This window comes from Monodelphis domestica, chromosome 5 (assembly GCF_027887165.1).
Source record: "Monodelphis domestica isolate mMonDom1 chromosome 5, mMonDom1.pri, whole genome shotgun sequence".
NCBI lineage: Eukaryota > Metazoa > Chordata > Mammalia > Didelphimorphia > Didelphidae > Monodelphis > Monodelphis domestica.
Genome location: NC_077231.1, coordinates 296,996,034 through 297,021,192, shown reverse-complemented (window position 1 = coordinate 297,021,192; position 25,159 = coordinate 296,996,034). Strand labels below are relative to the sequence as shown.

The window sequence follows — 25,159 nt, the reverse complement described above, 5'->3', positions numbered from 1 at the left end:
ATGATAAATAGATGAATAATAATGATAAATAATTGATAGTGATGAATCTATAAATCATAAATAGCTGCTACATAATGGTACATAAATAATGGTAGATAATAAAGATTATTTTACATAGGTTATCTCATTATATCCTCACAGCAGCCCTCAGAAGTTAATACTAAAGGCATTATTATCTCAGTTTTACAGATGAGGAAACTGAGGTTTAATTAGGCAAGATGACTTGGCTTGGGATCACACAATTAATAAGTGTCAGAGTCAGAATTCCAGCCCAGATCTCACCTGACTTGAAGTCTAACACTTAACTACAATGTGCTACCTCTTAATAATAAGCTCATCACTCAAATTGGAAATCCACCCGAGAGATGAGATGATCATTGAAAAGAACAAAAAAGAAAGACAAAATGAAAATGGGAGGAAGGAAGGAAAAGAAAAAAGGAGGGAGGGAGGGAGGAAGGAAATAAGGAAGTTACTATGATTACAAATTATACTCATAATGGTGTCTAGAAGAAAATCAGTTTGCCCAGGGAGCTCCCTAATGAGCTCAGATTTTTTCCAAAGAACTCATGCAAAAGATGGAAGAAAGATCAAAATGCAAGCACAAAGGGTCTTTAGAGGTCACCTAATAAGGGGTCAATGAGCCAGCAGGGGCACATGTACCAAGTCAGAGGAGTCAGGATGCTGAAAGATGGAGAAAAAGCCCCAGGAAGAGTGGGAGAACAGGATGAACCAGGTAAGAAGAACCAGAAGTCAAGCCTGTGAAGAAGCCAGAGTACACAAAGGCAGTCCCAGGGGAGACAAGTTGTCATGTGGGGACAAGCGCCTGTCCCTGATACCTCTCTGACAAGAATGCTGAGGCAACATGGCCACGCTTGTGTCAGAGGTGCCATCCCACTGAAAGCTAATCACCAGAGGAGTTGAGTGTGACATTGCTTTGAGAAGTGGCAGGTGTCAGCACCAGAGTGCTGTCCAGTGATAGAAACACTCTGTTGTCTCTACTGGCTACAGGTCAACCAGGAGAGCTCCATCTTTCCAAGAGAGCTCATAAGGTAGCTAAATGGGAGCAGCAGCAAACCTCCTTGGTTATGTTGCAGAAGCTGCCACTCCAGTTTGCTGGGAGACTTCCCACAGTCTTATCTTGAGGATGCACAAACAAGTCCTCAACAGAATGTTCTTTCTAGAGAAGCTTAGCTCCACTCCATTGGGTACCTGGCTCTTCATTCCTTCTTGGATTCCTTTGCCCTGCACCTTTTAGGAGATCATATATCTGAAGTAGCCATACATGACGGGATTCTCCCTTGTGAGATGCTTTTATCTGTGTCTCTCTAAATCAGACTAGGGGTAGAAATTTCTAAGTGGGTCAATCTTTCAGTGGAAATTAGGAAACTAATAGTAGTGGTAGTCTCTCGGTGACCAAGAATGACTATTGTCTTTGTGCAGTTTCATCTACGGTGTACCCTCATGTGGCTTTGGAGTCCAAAGACTGAGCTCAGAGTTTGTGGCACACGGGGCCTGGGACACCAGTTGTTACGGGAGGTGCGGTTGTGGTCTGGTGTCGGCGTTCACAAGATGTCGACGTCGCTCATCTTCAAAGGTGATGGCGGCATGGTTAATGTGGGTTCGCCAGCTGCTTCTGTCAGAAGCAGTGAGTTCTAGTTGCTTTGGTGTCATGCCAGCCCACTTCAAGTTGGACTTTAGCTGATCCTTGAATCTTTTCTTTGGTCGACCTTGCTTCCTGAGTCCAGCTGACAGTTCACCATAGAATACCTGTCTTGGTATTCGCTGTGGGTCCATGCGGATGACATGTCCAGACCATCATAGCTGAGTTTTGAGGACCAGGACTTCGATGCTGGTGGAGTTGGCTCTGTCGAGGACTTCCTGGTGGGTGATTCGGTCCTGCCATCGGATCCTCATGATTGACCGGAGGGAGCGTTGATGGAATTGCTCCAGCTGTTTCATGTGCTTCCAGTACAGTGTCCATGTCTCACAACCATACAGGAGCGAGCTGAGGACCACTGCGTTGTACACTTTGAGCTTCATCGCAGTGCTTACACCTCTGTGTTGGAGGACTTTGAAGCGCAGCCTCCCGAGTGCCTGGCTGGCCCTTTGGATCCTGGCATTGATCTCATGGTCTAGGGACCTGTCGTTGGCGATGGTGCTGCCCAGGTACTTGAAAGTGTTGACGTTAGAAAGCTGCGGGCCGTCGATTGTAATGCACGGCTGGTTCGTTGGCCTCCCTGGTGCATGTTGGAATAGCACCTCTGTTTTGCTGAGGCTGATAGTCAGGCCAAACAGTTTTGTTGCAGTGGAGAACCTGTCCACAATGGTTTGGAGATGATTTTCTTGGTGGGCCATGAGAGCACAGTCATCTGCGAGGAGAGCTTCCAGGATGAGTCTCTCTGTTGTCTTTGTTTTTGCAGTCAGGCGGCGAAGGTCCAATAGTGAGCCATCCAGTCAGTATTTGATGTAGACGCCCAGGTCTAGATCCATCACAGCATGTCATAATACTTGGGTGAAAAATAGGTTGAATAGTACCAGAGTGAGGACACAGCCTTGTTTCACGCCATTGGAGATGTTGAAGCGATTGGAAGTCTCTCCACCAGATAGGACTTCCCCTGTCATGTCGACATGAAAGAGCTGGATCAGTTTGACGAATTTTGCTGGGCAACCGAGCTTGCTGAGGATCACCCACAATGCGTCCCTGTTCACTGTGTCGAACACCTTTGTTAGATCTATGAAGACGATGTAGAGACTTAGGTTCTGCTCAAGGCATTTTTCCTGCATTTGCCTCACTGTGAAGACCATGTCGATGGTGCTGTGATCTGGTCGGAAGCCACATTGTGATTCAGGCAGATTCTGCTCTGAAACAGATGACAGGAGTCTGTTGAGTATAACACGGGCGAGGATCTTTCCAGCAGTGGAGAGTAGTGAGATGCCTCTGTAGTTGTCACAGGCTGCTCGTGCGCCTTTGTTCTTGTATAGGGCTACGATGGAGGCATCTCTGAGTTCTGGGGGCATGTCTTCCTCTTCCCATATGCTGGTCAGCACTATGTGGAATGCCTAGAGCACCTTTCCATTTAAGGCCTTGTACACCTCGGTTGGGATCCCGTCTTTACTGGGTGCCTTGCCTGCACTCATTTTTTTAATGGCTTTTTGGACTTCCTCTATTGAAGGAGGGACGTCAAGTTGTTCAATGGTGCAGTTTTGGGGGATCTGGTCAAGGGCACTTTGGTCAACTGAAGAGGGTCGGTTGAGAAGCTGACTGAAGTGTTCTTTCCACCTGTTGCTGATGCCTTTTTTATCTTTTATGAGAGTGTCACTGTCAGAGGATAGCAAGGGAGTGGTGGTGGGTTTTAATGGCCCATAGACAGTCTTGAGGGCACTGAAAAATTGTTTGTAGTTTTTCGTATCAGCAAAATGCTGGGTTTCTTCTGCCTTTTTTTCCCCACCATCGGTCTTGCATCTTCCTGATCGCACGCTGCGCCATGGCTTGGAGAGATTTGAATCTGTCCTTTTTAGGAGCAGAGTTTGGGTTATTTTGCCACTCCATAAAGGCTTTGTTCTTTTTGCTCAATAGGTCTTCAATAGCAGTGTTGTTCTCCTCGAACCAGTCCTGGTGGTTGCATTGTTTGGGGCCTAGGACTGCCTTTGATGTTTCCTTCACTGCGTCTCTGAACTGGTTCCATTTCTCGGTTGAGCTTCCAGTGAGTGGTCCCTTGGCAGACAGCTTGTCGTCCAGGCAGGGCTGGAATGTTTGCAAATAAGATGGATCTCTAAGACGACTCACATTGTAAAATGCGCAAACTGTCTGGGCGTGTTTTGGATGGCAAGGCGCAATGCGCATTTGAAGAGTTGCTCTAACCAATCGGTGGTCTGTCCAGCATTCAGCTCCTCTCATGGCTCTGGTGATCTTTACATCCTGGATGTCTCGCTGGCGTACAATGATGTAGTCAATGAGATGCCACTGTTTTGACTACAACAGAAAGATTCATAGCTGTTTATTGACCCATGTCTTAACCCTCCAAGACTCCATCTTTATGAGAGCAAGGGACTCTGAAAAACTAAAGCCTTTGACTAATTGCTAAGAATGATGAGCTGGACCTTGTGTATTAGGTGGTTTCTTTATTAGGGTTTTTATGGTAATTGGAGGTGCTGAGCAAACACACAAGAGAAATAAGGTAATGAGAAGGCAGAATTCTTTTTCTCCTCCTCCACCCCACCAACTTCTGTTGTCTTCTTCAGTTGGACTCAAGCTGGGATTCAGAATGGGTAAGTTGACTGAAAGTTTAACAGATAACTCAGTCTCTAAAATACTAGAAAGAGGGATTTATTTTAAGGAAGGAGGGGCAAAGGGAATTTGGATAGGAAAGAGGGAATTCAGGATTTCCCTAATCTATTATAACTCTTAAGATAAATAAGAGAAATTGTATAGTCTTTCAGAGGGATATTACAGCTTTCAAAGTTCTTCAGAGCCAAGCTCCAAGCCTATCAGAGAGAAAAGCAGAGAAAATCTCCTTTAGCTCTTTCTCCTATAGTCCCAGGAAAAAGCGTGAATAAGAAACAGTTTCTGTCTCCTTGTTCAACTGCCTTCTCTAGGTCCCATTCTCCTCTGGAATCCTTGATGGGCAGATCTTCAAGCTTCTATTCATTGCATCTGCTTTTCCAGGTTTTGTGCAGCATTAATCTCTTACACTTGGTGGCCCTATCCAGAATGAGAATGAAATCATACAGAGGATCATAGATTTTTAGAGCAAGAATAGGAGCTTAATAGTTATCAAATCCAACCTTCTCATTCATATTTGAGGAAACTGGAACCCAAGCTGAGACTCACCCAAATTCTGAGGTGAGATTTTAATGCAGGTCATTCTGACTCATATATCTGGTGCTCAGTCTATTTGACCATGCTGGATAAGGCTTCTTCTTGGGACAGATGCTGTAATATTAGTAGACAGAGCAGACAAGAAAAACTTACTTTGCTTCCATTATCTTCAAGGAAAATTTCCTTAGAGGTAATCAGTCCAACTCTCTCATTTTGCAAATAAGAAAATTGAGGCACAGAGTGTAATTGACTTGCACAGCATTACCTAATTGGGAAGTGTCTGAGGTGAGATTTGAACCCAAGTATTTCTGACTCCCAAGTACATTGACTTCTCAAAATGGAAATGTTTCCAACTTAACCAACTGGAAAAAATCACAGGACCTCAAAGTTGGGAGGAATATCAGAGGCCATCTAGTCCAAAAAGTACCTAAATTTCACTTTCCTCTCAAACATCCCTGGCTGATGACAATCTGGTTTCCACTTGTTAATGCCTCTCACTCCTCAAGGGACTGAGAACCTATGACCTCCAAAGGTTTCTGTGAAAGATTCTTAAAAAGGAAAGGCACTTTGATGATGAAAGGTCATCAAATCCAACTGGGATATTGACAAGGGTCCCCTTTATATCCTACCCAACAAATAGCCATCCAACCTGTGCTGGAAGATGACCAATGAAGGAGAGCCCCCTCCCTGTCAATGCAGCCCAATGCACTCTTGTGCAACTTTAACTTGGAGAACTTTGCCAGTGTTATTAGCATCTCCCAATGCCTTTGTAGGATACCTTTGTAATCCCTCCATCTGCCAGTGGCATCCAATATGGACCATATTTATTTGTCAAGCTCTTTGGTTAAAGATAGCTAAAGGGAGGGAAGAGATTCATTTGCCTTCCTTTCTTGTAATTCTTCCCCGTGCCCTGCCCACCACAAGGATTCAGGGATGATGTTGGCCCTAACAAAAGAACCCAATTTACACGTAGGAAGTGCACTGGAAGAATCTGGCTCAGTGATCAGACCATGTTAGAACACTAACTGGGAAGCTAAAAGACCCAGGTTCAGATCTTTTTGAGAGGGTTCTATTGCTCCAGTTGTGTCTGACTCTTTCTGTCTCCACTCGGGGTTTTCTTGGCAAAGATACCAGAGTGGTTCACCTTTTCCTTCTCCAGCTCATTTGACAGATGAGGAACCTGAAACAAACAGGGCTAAGTGACTTGCCCAGGGTCACACAGCTAGTAAGTATGTGAGGCCAGATTTCAACTCTGATCTTCCTGACTCTAGGCTGCAGGTTCAAATCTTAACTCTGTCTTTTACTACTTATGTGAACTTCAGCAAAACACTTAGCTTTAACCAGTCTCAGTTTCATCATCTACTTAATGAAACTGAGACTTGGGGAGATTAAATTACTTCCCAGGGTCACACAGCTAGGAAGTGTCCAAGGCTGGATTTGAATTCAAGGTCTTCCTAACCCTTGGTCCAGGACTCTATCTGCTATGTCATCTTGCTGCCTCTAGGAAGGTTAATAATATTAGAGGTAAGCCCCCTGAGGCAGGGGAAGAGGACCCTTGCTTTGAAGCAGATTACCTTTCAACTCTATATCCATGATCTTATGATCATCATGGAATCTCCAAGTCAGATGGACCCTCAGAAGCCATCTTAACCAACATGTAGCTAAGAAATAATGCCTTCTCCTATCTACTGGATGATCATGATGGTTGAAGAACTCCAGCCAGACAATAACTATTACTCCCTAAGGTAACACTAATGAGATGAGTCAAAGCTAGACAAGTACAAATCCAATTGTAGACCATTTCACAGACATAAAACACAAAGGTTAAATGTATTTGTTCCCAGTCCAAAAGACAGTCAAAGTAGACACTAACTTTCATTGACTCCCTAAACTAAAAGGTGCCTTTTCCTCATTCAGAATCTGCTTCTTCCTAAGATAAAGGTCTCACCTACCCCTAGTGGCCACCTCTTCCACAAAAAGTCAACATGGCAGAGCAAAAATAACTCTAGACTTAAATCTGGAAGACCAAAGTTCAGATCCCTTCCCAGATACTTATTAACTGTATGGGCATGGATTCAGCCCTTCTTTATATCCAATGTCGTTCATTCAATTATTCTCCCATTCACTGGGCATGTACTTCATTTCTGGTTTTCTCTACTACCATAAGGGTTGTTATGAATATTTTGGTTTATTTGGGAGTGTTGTACTGGAAGGTGTTAACAACTGGATTTCTAGGAGGAAAATGTATGCACAACACAGTTTTAGGTTCAATCTGCATTATTTATATTTTCTCCATTGCTCTCTCAATTCTCGACAATCACTACCACAAGAAATCAAGCCCCAATTTGTAGTGTTTGCCAATTTCTAAGGTGTAAATGCTCACACTGAAATTTTAACAATCAGCTCCCATTCAATCAGGCTCCAGCACACACACACACACACACACACACACACACACACACACACACACACACACACACATGAAATGAAGAGAACTGTCCTATATCTATGAATGAATATAAATGAAGAGAAAAGATATATATATATACATATATATATATATTTAAAGAGAGAGACAGACAGAGAGGGAGAGAGACAGAGACAGAGAAAAAGAGACAGAGGCAGAGAGACAGAGGCAGACAGAGAGACTCAGAGAGAGAGACAGAAAGAGGGGAGGGGAGAGAGAGAGAGAGAGAGAGAGAGAGAGAGAGAGAGAGAGAGAGAGAGAGAGAGAGAGAGAGTCGTTTCTCTTTATTTTGGCCCTTCTTTGAGTCTATGTCCAACAGCAGGAAGCCAGAGTCAGGCAGACTAACTCTTCTGAGGTTGCTCCAAATGTTAAGGACAGTTTTTTAAGGTAGAGTCTGGAACAACTGACTGATGAGTAAACAACAGAACCAAACCTCTGGCATAGAGTCTGGCATATAGCAGTCACTAAAATATTTGTTGATTGACTGATAGTCAGAGGCAGCAAAAAAAGGACTTTTTTTTTTTGAGGATTACATCCAAGGAACCAAACCAGGGAATGCAAGGCAGGGGAAAGTAGAAATTCCTACACAGAATTTTTATTTTAATTTATTTTATTCATTTTTACCATAAAGTTCTTTTAAAGTTAATTTTAAAATTATTTTATCTTTTCTTTATTTGTTATATAAAATTTATTTTTAAACTTATTTGTTTTCTCTATAGATAATTTTCCAAGGAGAATAGCTCTCTTTATTGTATGTAGGTGTGTGTGTTTAAATCACGCAACATGGAGAGAGGGCCTGGCAACAAGCATTCTGTTTAATACCTTTTTTATCATCAAATAATTTTATTAACAATCACTGCTAAAGTAATCACCACCAAGAGATCAGTGAGTTTGTCAAGAACAGATTACCCACCCATTCTCTCCCTGCTTTATGTTTAGGGGAATGGAAGATTTCCCCAGATTTCTGAACAAGTCAGACTCCTCAATGTCACCTCCCTCATACTTCTTGGTCAAATAACAAATTATTTCTAAAAACCAAAGTGCCTTCACCCACTCATTTTCCCTGCTACAACACTCCCCGCCCCAAGGAAAAAAGAAAACCAAATCCTTTTTCGTTTTATTCTCAGACATCTATGCTACCCTGTGTAATAAATCACCAAGTGCCAAATGTTTTATTTTTAAGTGATAATTTGTTTTCCAAATCCACAGATCTTGGTGAGTCAGCTAACCACAGTTATGTATCTAGGCATCTGCGTGCTATGCTGTGGTGCCCTCTATTTCTTTCTTTCTTTCTTTCTTTCTTTCTTTCTTTCTTTCTTTCTTTCTTTCTTTCTTTCTTTCTTTCTTTCTTTCTTTCTTTTTTTCTTTCTTTCTTTCTTTCTTTCTTTCTTCTCTTTCTTTCTTTCTTTCTTTCTTTCTTTCTTTCTTTCTTTCTTTCTTTCTTTCTTTCTTTCTTTCTTTCTTTCTTTCTTTCTTTCTTTCTTTCTTTCTTTCTTTCTTTCTTTCTTTCTTTCTTTCTTTCTTTCTTTCTTTCTTTCTTTCTTTCTTTCTTTCTTTCTTCTGTTTTATTTTTTTGGTCATTGAAGAAGTGACTTAATTTCCCAGATATGGTGAATTGGATTTTGTTCTCTCTACTCCCTCCCTTCTTTGTAGCCTCTCTGTTGGCCAAGGGGAAACTACCACCACATCCCACAAGATGTCAGCAGAGGCAGAATCAAAGCGGAGGTCTGTTGGGTTACCTGTTTGGTTTGGGCATGGTGTGATTGATGGTTTGGTCCTTCTTGTCCCCAGAGCTCAGCGAATCAGTGGCCTGTTTACCAGGGGAAGAGACTTGTTCCTGCCGGCTCAGGCCATGGGGTGGCTGAGGATAGTGACGAAGGAAGGAAGCATGGGAGACGTAGACAGAGCAGGCTGTCCAGTGGATTATTCAGTGATTTCAGAGATGGATGAAGGGACCCCGATGAGCATCTTGCAGTCCAAGCCCCTTACCAAGATTTTCCTGGAAGTCTTTACCTCTCCCAAGACAATTCTTTCAGTATTTGGGGAAGCTCTGAAAAAACCCAAGTGGAGTTCTCCTGCCTTACCTAGGATGACCCTCTGATTATATATGCAGTCCTTTTTAAGTGTTTGATATGGAGATGTGTTCAAAGGAAGGAAACAGGTGCGGGCCATTCAGAGAGAGAGAGACATGAATTTGGCATTACAACTGTGGATTTGACAGGAAGGGAAAAGAAAGGAATAAACATTCAGAGAATGCCTGCCAGGCACCAGGCACTCTGCTAAGCACTTCATAAATATTATCACATTTGATCCTCACCACTCTGGGAGGTTAGGGCTGTTGTTATCCATTTTACAGATGAGGAAACTGAGACTCGGGGAGATTAAATCACTTCCCAGGGTCACACAGCTAGGAAGTGTCCAAGGCTGGATTTGAATTCAAGGTCTTCCTAACCCTTGGTCCAGGACTCTATCTGCTATGTCATCTTGCTGCCTCTAGGAAGGGTAATAATATTAGAGGTAAGCCCCCTGAGGCAGGGGAAGAGGCCACTTGCCACTAGGCAGGTTAGTAGACGTGTACCTTGGAGACATTGGGGATTTTGTTCCAGATCACCCCACTACCGTAAATATCGCAATAAATCAAGCCATGTAAATTTCTTGGTTTCCCAGTGCATATAAAACAGAAACTATAGTTTGTCTTTTAAAAACCAATAATTACCTTTATTGCTAAAATAATAGAATTAGATAAAATAAAAGAAGAGAAAAAATAGGAAATCCTTTATTGCTAAACAACGCTGACCATCATCTGAACCTTCAGCGAGTCATAATCTTCTTGCTGGTGGAGGCTCTTGCCTCAATGGTGATGGCTACTGACTACCCAGAGTCTGCTGAAGACTGGGATGGCTGCGGCAATTTCTAAAAATAAGACAACAATCAAGTCTGCACCATCGATTGACTCTTTCTTTCCCATGAACAATTAGAGACCATCGTGGATTTATCAACTGACTAATTTCACTATTGTTGTATCTTAGCAAATAGTGGTCCAGAGAAAAGGGAAGAGAGACAGGGTAACAACCAATAGCCACAAAATTCTCCAGCTTATATGCATGTGGTTTGTGGTGTTCTAGAACAATTACAATAATAACATCAAAGGTCACTGATCACAGATCACCAGAACAGCTCAAATCAGAACGAAAAAGTTTGAAATATCATGAGAATTCCCAAAACCTGACTCAAAAACACCATGCAAGCACATGCTGTTGGAGGAATGGTGCCAATAGGATTGTTCAAAACAGGGTTTTCAAGCCATTAATTTGTAAAACAGAAAATAAAATGCAATGTTTGTGAAAGACAATAAATCATAATAAAACAAGGCATACCTGTAATAAGAGTGGAAAGCTACCTGAGGCACAGAGAGAGCATTTGCCTTGCATCAGCCTGTTAGTATTTATTGAGCAACTTCTCTGTGTCAACAAGCACTTCTCAAATACTTTGCAGGCAACAAGAAGACAAAAACCGAGAATGAAATGGTCCTCACACTCACGGGATGTCCAGTCTATTAGGTGAGGTCTGGGTTTATGTCCCAGCTTTGCTACTTACTAACCATGAGACTGAGCAAATTATTTAGCTTCTGTAGACCTCAGTTCCCCCATCTGTAAAGTTGAGGAGAGAGAAGAAATAAATTGGGCCAGATGATCTCCAAAGCCCTTTCAGCAATCACATTCTGTGATTGTGTTCAAGTCATTTTTCTAAGAGGAAAAATTGGGCATAGCAAATTAAATTCTAATTCCAACCAAAAGTCATCATCTTTTCCTTTGATGATTGCTGAAATCTTTACATAAAAATTATAGTTCTGTCATTCAGAAGTCACTTCATTGATGCCTTAAAGGGTCTTGAATCTCACTTCATATCCAACAGAGAAACTGATATATTCTTTGGCTCTATTTTCCCTCTCAGCATAGTAGAGAAAGGGTCCCACTCCAGCACTAAGCTGCCCTTCACCAAAGATAAAGGAGGAGACTCCCTGCTGGCATCTGATTAAGGGCTATCAGTAAGTCACCTCTGCCTGAAAAATCTTGCCATCTTACTTACACATTATTGCTGTCTGAAATTCTGCCACAAGAGATTCCTTTGAATTAATGGATTAAAATGAAAATATTCCTGGGAGAGATATCAAGGTCAATTCTTTAAGGATCAAGGGTCTAGATATAGCAAAATAGGAACACTAATACACTGTTGGTGAAACTGTGAACTGATCTGACCATTCTGGAGAGAAATCTGGAAGTAGGTCCAAAGAGTTCTAAAACTGTGTATACCCTTAGATCCAGTAATACCCCAGTTGGGTCTGTTTCCCATGGTGAATAGGGAAAAAGGGAAAGCATCTACATGCTCTAAAATATTTATAGCAGCTCTCTTTGTGGCGGTAAAGAACTGGAAACCGAGAGGCTGTCCATCAGTTGGGGAATGGCTGAAGAAGTTTGTAGCATATGTTTGTGATGGAATACCACTACACCATAAGAAATGATGAACAGGTTGATTTTCAAAACACTTGGAAAGACTTACATGAGATCATGGAAAGCGAAATGAGTAGAATCCAAGAGAACATTAAATACAGCTCCAGAATTAATGTTTGAAGAATAACTTAGGAATGACCACCTCCAGAGAAAAAACTAATAATTAGAAACACAAAAGATTTCATTTCTATGCACATATTTTTTGTAAAGTGATGCATTCTCTGATGTGGAACGGGAAGGGAGGAAGAGAGATATCTGGGAACTTTACTGTAATCAACAAACAAATAAATTAAGAAGAAGAAAAGAAAAAGAATCAGGGACCTTGGACAGGGGAAATCATACTTTGTACTTGCCTCTCACCCATTTCTTTGTTTTCTATAAGGGTGGAATCAGGTTCCAGTGAAAATCAAGCGTTGGCTTAGAGGGTTACAGAGCCATGTAGAGCATGACAGCTCTCCACGGTTCATGAGGATGATGAGGTCTTGATAATGTGCCATGTAGGTCCTGCTTTCAAGTTTGCCAACTATGACACAGGACATTATCTCGTATGAACCTCACAGCCCTGCTTAGTAGCTATTCCAAGTATTATCATCCCCACCTCATCAATGGATGAAGAAACTGAAGCTTGGTAAAGTGACTCATCCAGAGACCAACAGCTAATAAACGGAAGTGACAGGTATTGCATAGCCACTTAGGAGAAATGGGTAGAGAAGGGGGGGGGGAGGGAAGTGACCCCAATTTAGAGCCCAGGCCAGTGGCTCCAGTTCCTCATACCCTACAGACAATCTTAGCACACTTAGCAAAAATAACACCTTCTATCATTGTAGAACTTGATAGCTTTGGAAGCTCTGTTTACATTTTTTTAAATATATAAATGTATTTGTGTCTTCTTGGATCCTCCCAGCTACCCTTTGCCTTATTTTTACTCAGATCTTTTCAGCCAATGAAACGGGTTCAGAAAGTGTAAGTGACTTACCCAGTTCTAGTCAATGGCAGACCCAAGTCCCCTAAGACCTAACCTAAGAGCCTGAGTAAACACAACTCACACCTTGGTGAGAATTGTTTTCTCATCTCCTTTCCAACACATGGATGACCCTAGAACCACCTTGGGCTGAGATCAGTAAGCTCTATCACCTCCTCTTGCCCGGGACTAGGACTTCCCGTCAATTCCTAACCATTTCCGTGCTCTCTTCCCACTACCATCCCCAGTTCCTTTTTATCTATTGCCTTTCCTATAAGAATGAAAGCTCCTTGAGTTTGGAGCCTGTCTCAGTTGCCTGTCTTTATATTCCCAGTGCCTAGCACATAGTAGGTGCTCTTACCAAATGTTTTATCATGCATGTAATAGTCTAGAAAGCAGAAAGTGAGAACGCACCTGGATGAGAGGATGGGGAAAAAAGAGTAATAAAAACATAGATGGCAGCCAGCCAACAATAAATTCTTCCTGGTTCCTATTTTGCTCAGGACTGGGCCTGCCACCTACACTCTGAAGGTACCATAGTTCTCCTTTAGGTAGGTGGATACCAGATGCTACCCAAAAAAAAAAAAAGATCTGAGAGGCTTCTTTTCCAAATGAAATCAAGGAACTTGGTTTCTAAAGGATTTTTCTTCTTTCTGTCCCCTATGCTACCCACAAAACATCTGATGGAAAAGAAGAACCAGATGGAATCCATAGTTATAGGCCTCCATCATGGTAGCAGGTCCTGGAAAGATGGAATCCAATAAAAAAGCAGCCTAAGCCCCAATGGCATATAGGTGATCAAGATGTGCAAAGAGAAAAGGCAAGGATCGAGTTGTTCTCCAGATTGGATCTGTTATTTCTTTGGTAGGGAACTCCCAGTGAAAAAGCTCCCTCTTGGAAGATGGGTCAGAACCTGCTTTGTGACCTGCAGTCACCGGATTACAGGTTCATCGGAGATCCTAGGATTGGAAGGGACTTTAGAGGTTGACTAGTCCAACTCCCCCATTTTATAGTTGAGGAAGCAGAGGTCCAGAGAGGATCATGTGAACTGCCCAAAGGCAGCCAATAAGTGTCAGAGACAGTACATTAACTTCTTTCCCTGGAGTAAAATCCAGCTCTTACTCTCCTGTACACCATGTCCTCTGTACAGTGGAATCTGATGATCTTGGTTCAAATCTCATTATGAGACCTTGGGTAACTCAATCTTGGACCTCAGGTTCCTCATGTGTAAATGAAGGGTCTGGACTAGATGACTTGTGAGGTTCAGTCCAGCTTTGTAGTCATGAACAAAGAGCCAGGAGCAATGAATTTAAGTGACTTGTCCAGGGTCACACAGCCAGGAAGCTGTCTCCATCCAGAACTCTATTTTGCTTCTCTTGAATTATTCAGGGGACTTTTTAAACAATGACTAGCTGAGTTCCAGTTTGAAATGAAAGAATTTTCTTATGGGGAAAAAAAAAGAGAATTCCAAATATAATTAGGGCTAGATGACTACGAGGATCCTTCCAACTCACAGATTTGATGATTTTCTGTTATGTTTTCACTTTGTATCCCCAACAACCTAGTCCTCTACTTTGCATTGACTCAGTTATACTGAAAGCTACAAAATGTCCAACGCCTCGACTCTTTGGCCCATTAATAGCATACCAAACACTCCTACGTGGGAGAAGATTTATGTTTGAGCCTTTTTTCTTAAGTCAGTCAACAGCCTTAGTGAGAATCCAAGAAGGGAATATGCAGGCTTTGGCAAATTATTTTCTATAGCAGATCATATAATGCCATTGATGAAAAATTGTCATCATGTGTGATAATATCCCATTGTAGAGAATGTAAGATTTTTCTTCACATTGTTAATTTTAAAAACTATAGGGGGGCAAGGGAGATAACTAGGTAGGGCATGGAGAGCCAGGCATAGAGACAGGAGGTCCTGGGTTCATATCCAGCCTCAGATACTTCCCAGTTCATCAATCATGGGCAAGTCACTTAACTCCCATTGCCTATCCCTTATCATTCTTCTGCCTTCGAACCAATATACAGTATTTATTCTAAGACATAAGGTAAAGGTTAAAAAACACACAAATAATAGGGTGCCATCATGTTCTCTGATCCAGAGTTATTTGATCTATAATCTAATATTTGTAAAAGATCTTAATATTTGTAAAAGATCCCCCTTAGTGACCTTGGTCAAATCACTTAACCTCTGGTCTATAATTTTCTCATTAATAAACTGAGAAGTTTGAAATCAATAACTTCTGAGATTCCTTAGACCTCTATAGTTCTGATAGATGGGAGGAATGAACATTTATTTAGCACCTACTAGGTGTTTGTAAATATTATCTCATTTGATCCTCACAACACCCCTAGTAGGCATTTTTATTATCTCTATTTTAAAGATGAGGAAACTGAGGCAGGCAGAAGTTCATTGACTTGCCCAAGGTTAATTACACAGCTAGTATCAAAGATTAGATTTGAACTGAGATCTTCCTGCCTCCTAAAAAGGGACATGTCAAAACACTCCAGATCTTTGCCACAAAAAAAAGAACAAACTCAAATGGGGTCATGAAGATTTGGGTATGACTAAAACAACTGAACAGCAAAAATTCCTGTCTCCAGGCCTAGCAGTCAATCTGTCGCACCTCTAGCCAGCTGCCTGTGTGATGTGAAAGCATCAGACAGGCTCTGAGGATGCGTCTCAGGCTAGATCACACTTGGACAATTGGGCAGCACTCCCAAGGATTCTAAACTTCTTTGCTCCTAAAAAAGCCCATTTTTGTCATTCTGACACTGTCCTGTCGATGCTGTCTGCCAGTAAATCACGGGGCATGGTCTTAGATGAATCGAGATTGCAGGTTACCAAAGGGACAATGGAAAAATGGATGGTGGGTGTAAGTGGTTTCAAGCTTATTACTGAGAAGGACTCGTACTCTGGAAATAGAACTGGAATGCAACCAGCAAGTACATCTGAATGGCAGTGGAGGGAGAGCAGAGGACCATCCGGAGGGCTGCCCTGGCATTTGTGAAATATCACAAGAACCCAAAGCTTCAGCCCACTGCGGAGATCTTTGGTGGAAGATTTTGAGAAAGAGGAGGCAAGAACTACCCAGGATGGGTGGGTGTGAGTCCCTCAGTCCACAGCACTGGAGGCAATTCTCACACCAAACAGACTTGGTTTGTCAGAATATCTGAGTAATAAAATAGATGCCAAATTTGTCTATCCTTATGAGCAAATGGGGTGAGTTTGTCTAAGGATGTGGGGAGAGAGAATTGGAGAAAGAGGACAAGAATCCAATGATTAGGTATCCACTATGTGCCAGGAATTGTGCTAGGGGCTGGGGATACAAGCGCAAAAACAAACCAGTGCCTGTGCCCAAGGAGCTGACATCCTCCTGGGAAATGAGAATGTGTGCAAAGGCAGCAGAAAGAGATACAATTCTGAAATTCTGAAGAATCCTGATCAATCTGATAACCAATGACAACTGCAGAGGCCCCATGATGAAATGTGGTCCCCTCCCCATGGAGCAGACGTACTCAAGATGCACAATGAGGCACATATTTCTGGATCTAGGCAGTATAGAGGGTTTTTTTTCCTTGACTAGTCATATTAATTACAAGAGTTTTCTTTTTGCTCTTTTTAATTTGGCATTGGCTTAGGAAAGAAAGGGCAGCAAAGGATAATTAGTCAGCTAGTATTTAGTGCCTACTATGTGCCAAGCACTATGCTATGCACTAGAGGTTTGAAACAAGAGAAAGGATAAGGAGGGAAAGAGGGAGGAGGGAGGGAGGAAAGAAAGAAGGGAGGAAGGAAGGAAGGGAAGAAGGAGGAAGGGAGAGAAGGAGGGAGGGAGAAAGAAAGAGAGAGAGAGAGAGAGGAAGGAAGGAAGGAAGGAAGGAAGGAAGGAAGGAAGGAAGGAAGGAAGGAAGGAAGGAAGGAAGGAAGGAAGAAGGAAGGAAGGGAGAGATAAAGAGAGAGAAGCAGGTCACTGAGGACTTTTTTAAATGCATAGACAATATCATAATAAAGTTGAGAAAGAATCATAGCAAGGCAACATAGGCATCAGCTAAGTGGTTCAGTGGATAGAGAGTCAGACCCAGAAATGGATGGTCCTTCCTAGCTGTGTAGCCCTAGGCAACTCACTTAATCATTTCCTAACCATTACAGCTCTTCTACCTTAAAACCAATACCTAGTATTGATTCTAAGCCAGCAGATAAGGGGTTTTAAATATTTTATTCATTTTTTAAAGAAAGGCTTTGAATTTTATATCTTTATTATATATTTACAAAGAAAATCAACTGAATAGAGATCGACAATATCACATACAATCTCCCCCTTTCTTTTCTTTTTTTACTCTCTATTTGGAAATATTTGTTTTATTTGATTTTTTTCATTCAGAATGCTTTAAAATTCTAAAATTAAAATTTTAATTCTAAACAAATAATCAAAAACACTTCATATTGGAGACATATAAGAGAATACCTACAAAGTGCATGCAAAATCATAAAATATAATTTGAAGAAGGAAGATGTATAGATAATTGGATAGGGGTGGGGTCAAATCAGTAGACTTCTGGGTTCCTATGGACCACATATCCACCAACACTCATCCATCCAGCCTAGGGTAACATCTTTTCCATCTAATTAAATTAAATAAACATTTATTAAAAATTAGTATGTGCATATACATACATACACAGCACATATTTACACATATAATTAATACTTTATGTAATATAAGTTTCATATACTATTGTTATATAAAAATATTTTATTTGTTATTCTATATGTTGTTTGTGTTATGTAATATAATATATTATAATTTGATATACATACACATAAACATAATATTAATAATACAGGAAAAATTTTCACCAGTTCCTGCCCTCAAAGGGTTTACATTTTATTGAAGATAGAACAGTAACATTGGCAAATAGAATTAAAATATGTCCAAAATAAAAAGTAATTTCAAGAGGAAGAGAACACTTACTAGGAGAGATCAGGAAAGGCATCATGGAAGACCTTATCCCTGAATTATATCTCAAAGGAATTCAAGGATTCTAGGAGGAGACATAAGTGACTATGGAGTGAAGACATGGTGTTGCTACTTATGCAAAGACCCAGAATTGGGAAATTGAACCACTGGCAGGATGGTTTGACTAGATTTAAGAGTACCCAAAGGAGAATAATATGAAATCAGATCAGAAAAGTAAGTTGAAACCATAAGGTCCTTAAACACCAACCAAAGCATTTGTATTTTATTGTAGGGGCAGTGGAGAAGCACAAAACATTATTTAGTTGGTGGAGAGAATGTGTGTGACATAATCAAAGCTGTATTTTAGGAATGTTAGTTTGACAGCAACTGTTTGAAGCTTGGATTGGAGACAGGAGAGCCTGGTAGTGGGGTCAAATTGAGAGGCTGGTGTGAGATCCCAGGTGAGGGATGACAAGGGCCTGAACTAGAGACCAGTCTCTAAAAGTGAAAAAATGAGTACAGATGTTTCCTGTATCTGCCTCTTTCCTGGCATCCAGTAGATAGTCTTGAGTGATGTGGATGTAAGAATCACATAACTTTGATGAATTCCAGCCCATGTCAAAAGGCTATTAAGAGTCCTGCTACAGGTCCTAGGTTCAAATCTGGCCTCAGCCACTTCCCAGCTGTGTGACCCTGGGCAAGCCACTTGACCCCCATTGCCTAGCCCTTACCACTCTTCTGCCTTGGAGCCAATACACAGTATTGACTCCAAGATGGAAGGTAAGGGTTTAAAAAAAAGAGTCCTGCTACAATTAGGCATTTTAAAACACTATAAATATATATAAATATGTGTGTTTGTGTGTATGATATATATGTATGTATGCATGTATATAAAACACTATAAAAATGTAATATTTGTGACAACTCCCAATGTTACACTGGTAAAAAGTTATTTTATTTTATTCAAATTTCTTTGATTTTTTCTATTAAATATTATTGATACCTCACAGATTATAGATTTTGTAGAATATACAGATTTTTATTGGAATTTGAACAAATAAAACGAATCTATTTTAAATAGTGAATCTGTTTTCTTTTTTTTTCCTTTTAAACATTATTTTATTTGGTCATTTTCAAACATTATTCATTGGAAACAAAGATCATTTTCTTTTCCTCCCCCCACCACCACCCATCCTATAGCCGAAGCGCAATTCCACTGGGTATCACATGTGTCCTTGATTCAAACCCATTTCAATGTTGTTGGTATTTGCACTAGAGTGTTCATTTAGAGTCTCTCCTCAATCTTATCCCCTCAACCCCTGTAGTCAAGCAGTTGCTTTTCCTCAGTGTTTTTACTCCCACAGTTTGTCCTCTGCTTGTGGATAGTGTTTTTTCTCCTAGATCCCTTCAGATTGTTCAGGGACATTGCATTGACACTAATGGAGAAGTCCATTATGTTCGATTGTACCACTATGAACAATGTTTTCCTGGTTCTGCTCCTTTTGCTCTGCATCACTTCCTGGAGGTTGTTCCAGTCTCCATGGAATTCCTCCACTTTATTATTTCTTTTAGCACAATAGTATTCCATCACCAACATATACCACAATTTGTTCAGCCATTCCCCAATTGAAGGGCATCCCCTCATTTTCCAAATTTTGGCCACCACAAAGAGCGCAGCTATGAATATTCTTGTACAAGTCTTTTTCCTTATTATCTCTTTGGGGTAAAAGCCCAGCAGTGCTATGGCTGGATCATAGGGCAGACAGTCTTTTATTACCCTTTGGCATAGTTCCAAATTGCCCTCCAGAATGGTTGGATCAATTCACAACTCCACTAGCAATGCATTAATGTCCCCACTTTGCCACATCCCCTCCAGCATTCATTACTTTCCTTTGCTATCATGTTAGCCAATCTGCTAGGTGTGAGGTGATACCTCAGAGTTGTTTTGATTTGCATCTCTCTGATTATAAGAGATGTAGAGCACTTTTTCATGCGCTTATTAATAGTTTTGATTTCTTTGGCTGAGAACTGCCTGTTCATGTCCCTTGCCCATTTATCAATTGGAGAATGGCTTGATTTTTTGTACAATTAATTTAGCTCTTTGTAAATTTGAGTAATTAAACATTTGTCAGAGGTTTTTATGAAGATTTCTTCCCAATTTGTTGTTTTCCTTCTGATTTTAGTTCCATTGGTTTTGTTTGTACAAAAACTTTTTAATTTGATGTAGTTAAAATTATTTATTTTACATTTTGTGACTCTTTCTAAGTCTTGTTTGGTTTTAAAATATTTCCCTTCCCAAAGGTCTGACATGTATACTATTCTGTGTTTTTTCTAATTTACTTATAGTTTCCTTCTTTATGTTCAAGTCATTTACCCATTCTGAGTTCATCTTGGTGTAGGGTGTGAGGTGTTGATCCAAACCTAATCTCTCCCACACTGTCTTCCAATTTTCCCAGCAGTTTTTATCAAATAGTGGATTTTTGTCCCAAAAGCTGGGGTCTTTGAGTTTGTCATAGACTGTCTTGCTGAGGTCATTTACCCCAAGTCTATTCCACTGATCCTCCTTTCTGTCTCTTAGCCAGTACCAAATTGTTTTGATGACCACTGCTTTATAGTACAGTTTGAGATCTGGGATTGCAAGGCCTCCTTCCTTTGCATTTTTTTTCTCATGATTTCCCTGGATATCCTTGATCTTTTGTTCTTCCAAATGAACTTAGTTGTGTTTTTTTTTCTAATTCAGTAAGGAAGTTTTTGGTAGTTCAATGGGTATGGCACTAAATAAGTAAATTAATTTGGGTAGGATTATCATTTTTATTATGTTAGCTCATCCCACCCATGAGCAATCAATGTTTTTCCAATTGTTTAGATCTAGTTTTAACTGTGTGGAGAGTGTTTTGTAGTTGTGTTCATATAGTTCCTGTGTTTGTCTCAGCAGATAGATTCCTAAGTATTTTATATTGTCTAGGGTGATTTTAAATAGTATTTCTCTTTCTAATTCTTGCTGTTGAGATGTATTGGAGATATATAGAAATGCTGATGACTTATGTGGGTTTATTTTGTATCCTGCAACTTTGCTAAAGTTGTTGATTAATTCAAGTAATTTTTTGGTTGATTCTCTAGGATTCTTTAAGTAAACCATCATATCACCCACAAAGAGTGATAGCTTGGTCTCCTCATTGCCAATTTTAATACCTTCAATTTCTTTTTCTTCTCTACTTCCTACAGCTAGTGTTTCTAGTACAATGTTAAATAATAGAGGTGATAATGGGCATCCTTGTTTTACTCCTGATCTTATTGGGAAGGCTTCTAGTTTATCCCCATTGCAGATGATGTTTGCTGATGGTTTTAGATATATACTGTTTATTATTTTTAGGAATGACCCTTCTATTCCTATACTTTCTAGTGTTTTCAATAGGAATGGGTGTTGTATATTATCAAAGGTTTTTTCTGCATCTATTGAGATAATCATGTGATTTTTGTCAGTTTGCTTGTTAATATGGGCAATTATATGGATGGTTTTCCTAATACTGAACCATCCTTGCATTCCTGGTATGAATCCTGCCTGGTCGTAGTGGATAATCCTTGTGATTATTTGCTGGAGTTTTTTTTGCTAGTATCCTATTTAAGATTTTGCATCTATATTAGGGAGATTGGTTTATAGCTTTCTTTCTCTGCTTTTGACCTGCCTGGCTTTGGGATAAGTACCATGTTTGTGTCGTAAAATGAATTTGGTAGAACTCCTTCTTGGCTTATTCTGTCAAATAGTTTGTATAATATTGGAGTTAGTTGTTCTTTGAATGTTTGATAGAATTCATTTGTGAATCCATCTGGACCTGGGGATTTTTTCTTAGGGAGTTCTTTGATGGCTTGTTCAATTTCTTTTTCTGATAGGGGGTTGTTTAGGTAATTTATTTCTTCCTCTTTTAGTCTAGACAATTTATATTTTTGTAAGTATTCATCCATATCACCTAGATTGCCATATTTGTTGCCATTTAATTGGGCATAGTCGTTTTTAATGATTGCCTTAATTTCCTCTTCATTAGAGGTGAGATTTCCTTTTTCGTCTTGGATATTGTCAATTTGTTTTTTTTCTTTCCTTTTTTTGATTAGACTGACTAGTACTTTGTCTATTTTATTTGTTTTTTCAAAGTATCAGCTTCTAGTCTTATTTATTAAATCAATAGTTCTTTGACTTTCAATTTTATTAATTTCTCCTTTGAGTTTTAGGATCTCTAATTTAGTCCTCATCTGAGGATTTTTAATTTGTTTGCTTTCTAAGTTTTTAAATTTGCATGCCCAATTCATTGACCTCTGCCCTTCTTAATTTGTTAATATATGAACTCAAGGATATAAATTTCCCCCTGAGTACTGCTTTAGCTGCATCCCATAGGTTTTGAAAGGATGTCTCGTCATTGTCATTTTCTTCAATGAAGTTATTAATTGTTTCTACAATTTGTTCTTTAACTGGTTTTGGAGAATCGTATTGGTTAATTTCCAATTAATTTTTTATTTACCTCTCCATATTCCCTTACTAATTATTATTTTCATTGCATTGTGATCTGAGAAAGTTGCATTTATAATTTCTGCTCTTTTGCACTTGTTTACAATGTTTTTATGCCCTAATACATGGTCAATTTTTGTGAATGTACCATGTGCTGCTGAAAAAAAGGTATATTCCTTTTTATCCCTATTTATTTTTCTCTACATGTCTACTAACTCTAATTTTTCTAAGATTTCATTCACTTCTCTTACCTCTTTCTTATTTATTTTTTGGTTTGATTTATCTAGTTTGGATAGAGGAAGGTCCAGGTCTCCCACTAGTATAGTTTTTCTATCTATTTCATCCTTGAGCTCCTCTATTTTCTCCTTTAGAAATTTGGATGCTATGCCATTTGGTGCATACATGTTGAGTACAGATATTTCCTCATTGTCTATACTGCCTTTTATCAGGATGTAATTACCTTCCCTATCTCTTTTAATTAGATTTATTTTTACTTTGGCTTTGTCGGATATCATGATTGCGACTCCTGCCTTCTTTTTATCAGTTGATGCCCAATAGATTTGGCTCCACCCTCTTACTTTCACCCTATTCATATCTACCTTCCTCATGTGTGTTTCTTGTAGACAGCATGTGGTAGGGTTTTGGATTCTAATCCACTCTGATATTCGCTTGAGTTTTATGGGTGAGTTCATTCCATTCACATTCAGAGTTATGATTACTAGCTGTGTATTACCCAGCATTTTGATTTCTACTCCTGGTCCTGCCTTTTCTTCTTTCCCTATTTTCTTCTACACCAATGTTTGTTTTTAATCAGTCCCCCTAGTTCCCACCCTTATTTTACTTCCCTTTCTACCCCCACTCCCTTCTTATTCCCCCCTTATTTTCCCTGTAGACTTTCTAAAATTAACCCTCTGCCCCCTCCCTCCCTTGTACTGCTTCCCTCCCCACAAGTCTGTTTGTTACCCTTCTACTCCCATATAGGGCGCAAATCTATTCTCTGCCCCAATGGATTGGATTGTTCTTCTCTCTTTGGGTCAATTTCAAAGCATATAAGATTATAGTATTTCCTGTCTCTGACCTCTTTACCCTTCCAGTGTATCAATGTTCTCCCCACCACCACCACCATGAGCTTCTTTGTGACATATAAATTTACCCCCATTTGTTTCTTTTCCCATTTCTTTTAATATTAACCTATTTTTAGCTCTAGTTATATATATGTGTGTGTGTGTGTATGCATACACATGTGTATGTATTTATGCATGCATATATCTATATACCCATTTATGTCTTGTCCTTTCATTCTATACAGTTTGTCACTATTCCCTCTAAGTGTACTTCCTTTTGCTGCCCAGGTAATAAAAACAGTTTTTAAGAGTTACCAATGACCTCTTTTCTTATAGGGATACATATCATTTTAACTTATTGAGTCTCTTAAAAACATTTTTTTTGTTTTTTGTTTTTCTTTTTCCCTCTTTTTAATTACCTTTTGATGATTCTCTTGAGTTCTGTGCTTGGACATCATATTTTCTGTTCAGGTCTGGTCTTTTCTTTACGAATTCTTGAAATTCTTCTATTTTGTTGAATGACCATACTTTCCCCTGTAAGAATATAGTCAGTTTTGCTGGATAGTTGATTCTTGGTTGTAGACCTAGTTCCCTTGATTTTCAGAATATCATATTCTGTGCTTTTCAGTTTTTCAGTGTGGATGCAGCCAGATCCTGTGTTATCCTCGCTGTGGTTCTGTGGTATCTGAATGACTTCTTCTTGGCAGCTTGTAATACCTTTTCTTTGGTCTGATAGTTCTTGAATTTGGCTATAACATTCCTGGGTGTTGTCAGTTGGGGATTAAGTACAGGAGGTGATCTGTGGATTCTTTCAATCTCCACTTTTCCCTCTTGTTCTAGGATATTGGGGCAGTTTTCTTTAATTATTTCCTGTAGTATGATGTCCAGACTGTTTCTTTTGTCATGGTCTTCTGGTAGACCAATGATTCTTAAATTGTCTCTCCTTGAACGATTTTCTAAATCCTCTGTTTTGTGAATGAGATGCTTCATATTTTCCTCAATTTTTTCATTCTTTTGGCTTTGTTTTGTAGTATCTTGCTGCCTTGTGAGGTCACTTAATTCTAGTTGTTGCATTCTGATTCTTAAAGACTGGATTTCATCCCTGGATTTTTTGGTCATCCTTTTCCTTCTGGTCTGATTGTCTTTGGAGGTCATCTTTCATCCTCTTTACCTCATCTTTCATCTCCTTTTTCTCATCTTTCATCTTCTTCTCCTCATCTTTCATCTCCTTTGCCTCATTTTCCAGCTGGTTGATTTTGGCTTTCAAGACACTATTTTCGGTGTCCAGATGATTTATCTTAGTTTTTAAGTTCTTTTCCCAATTGTCTTCAGCCTCTTTTAATTGTGTTTTGAATTGCATTTTGAGTTCTATCAAAACCTGTATCCAATTCACTGGGATTTCTGATTTTTCCTTTGCTGATCCCTCCTCCTCTGTTTTGTTCACTCTTTGCTCATTACCTGTACAGAAGCTGTCTATTGTAATTTCTTTCTTCTTTTTCTGTTGTTTGCTCATGTTTATCCCCGTCTTTGCTCCCCTTTTTGTCTGTGCTCTTGCTCCTCTCATTTTTTTTTGTTTTGGGGCTGTCAGTCTCCCCTCTTAGAGCTTTGTCAGATCTCTTGGTACAGTCTCTGGGGGAGGAATGTTGGCTTCCCTGTCCTCTGGAGGCTTTTGATCAGATTGAGTTCAGCTGGGTTGGGCTGTATGTGCTCTGAGGCCAAAGACTCCTGGAAGGCTGGAGCCTCCCAGGCTCTCTCTGGTTCATTCCAGCTGCTTCTCCGCTGCCTGATGCTCTGAGCCTGGCACAGCCCTATCCACAAGGTACACCAGTGCCTTTGCCTGCCCAGAGGTTCCTGGCCTCCCTGAGCTGT

General features: G+C 40.0%; 1 protein-coding gene across 13 annotated transcripts in view; it reads left to right on the top strand.

The window, feature by feature from the left end:
* Positions 1 to 25,159, top strand: part of THRB (thyroid hormone receptor beta) — a 468,459-nt gene that overhangs the window by 324,598 nt on the left and 118,702 nt on the right. Inside the window, exon 4 of one of the 13 annotated variants that reach the window (XM_007505175.3) lies at positions 10,782 to 10,846. The exons of 11 other annotated variants lie outside the window; for them this stretch is intronic. The gene's annotated coding sequence lies outside the window, so the exon portion shown is untranslated. Of the gene's footprint in view, positions 1 to 10,781; positions 10,847 to 23,727; positions 25,110 to 25,159 lie in introns of those variants that run through there. One more of the 13 variants, XM_007505178.2, reaches the window with a different exon arrangement.